The following is a 1,788-nucleotide window of genomic DNA, read 5'->3' as shown; positions in this document are numbered from 1 at the left end:
ATATCTTAAACACACTGTCAATCATGGCTTATTACTACAACGCACCACATCTACTCAGATTCAGGCATTCTCTGATGCGGATTAGGCTGGCTGCCCTGATGATCGTAAATCTATTGGCGCTTATTGTGTTTACTTGGGGTCTAATCTCATTTCTCTCACGATCCAGTTCCAAGGCGGAATAAAAAGTCGTGGGAAACACCACAGCCGAAATTTTGTGGATTTAAGCCTTGCTCTGTGATCTCGGGATTTCAGTCACATCTACACCGAAATTAGTGTGATAATATTGTAGCAACCTATCTCTCTGTCAACCTTGTGTTTCATGCACGAACAAAACATGTGGAAATCAATTTCCACTTTGTACGTGATCGTGTTTCTGATAAATCTCTCCAAGTTTTATTTGTTCCAAGCAAGGACCAAATTGCTGATGTTCTCACAAAACCTATTGTCTCTACTCGGTTTCAACATTTTTGCACCAAGTTGAACGTTCGTTCTACCCTGTTGATCTTGCGAGAGGATATTGAATCACATGATAAATCAACTCCATGTTCAAATATTCAAACATCAGAAATCAAGTATAAGATAGATACTCAAAATATAGAAAAAAGATAAGCTCTTCTCCTTGTAATCTCTTATCTTCTCTTTTTGTATTTTGTAATTATCATAGGATCAGATGTTAGGATGAGGTTGTTATATTACACTTTGTAATCATTATAATATGAATACAAGCCATATGAAATGGCAACAGAGAATATCATTATATTCTGAAATATAGCAATCTAATTAAAGTACCTTAGTCATCAATTCGTTTACAAGTTTCAATCACGCATCACTTAGTTGCTAAGGATCTTAGCTCTAATCTCTAACCACCATTGTCTATCCTTAGCCAAAAACATTACAATGACATCAAAACCCACCACGCTTGATTTATATGCCTCCCATAAAATTCTAAGAAAGTAATAATCAATAAAATTCTACATGCAAGACCATATAATGCCTCCCCAATTCTATATTGGTCCTCACACTCAAACCATCAAAGGGGTTAATTAGCAAAGTTAATAGCAAAATCAATACCAATATGATTACTTTGCCACAACCCGTTTTACTATCCTTATTTTAGATTAACAAAAACAACATCCAAAGGACCCATTTATGATCGTAATCTAGTTGACTATTTAAAATAGAATACCAAATCAATTCATCTACCAATTCCCTCATGGAATAACGAAACCCATAACAATTACTCGATTAGTTAACAACCCAAATCAGTATTACCAAAAATTTTGAAATCAAAATATGTTACCTATAAATCAACACAATCAACTAAGCTCATCCAAAATTTCTTCAAAATCAAACAAGGCTCGAGATTAAGAAATTACCTTGCGAAACCTTATGGGTTTCTCTATCCTTCCTCTTTCTCTTCTTCCTCTTCTTTCATTCTCTCTTTTCTTTCTCTTCTTTTCTCTTCTCTCTTTCTGTGTTATGTTTCTTGCTTTCAAAAGAAGGGCAAGCCCTTTCTTAGATAAGAGCTTGTTTGAAATTGTGGTAGAAAATAGAACTTTTGAATATAGAGCTTTTGCCTATGAGCTTTTGTCAAAAGTGTTGTTATTGAGAAGTTGTTTACATGTTTGGTAATTGTATGTCTTAAGTGTTTTTTTGATGTTACTGATGTTTGGTAACAAAACTAAAAAAGTGATTTTATTTGCAAAAATGACAATAAAGGACATGTAATGATTTTTTTAGTTTTCCATTTTATACCGACCTTTTTATATAAAAATGGTGTGTTAAACA

The sequence above is a fragment of the Corylus avellana genome, chromosome ca5, assembly GCF_901000735.1.
Source record: "Corylus avellana chromosome ca5, CavTom2PMs-1.0".
NCBI classification, from domain to species: domain Eukaryota; kingdom Viridiplantae; phylum Streptophyta; class Magnoliopsida; order Fagales; family Betulaceae; genus Corylus; species Corylus avellana.
This window is presented reverse-complemented; position numbering follows the sequence as displayed.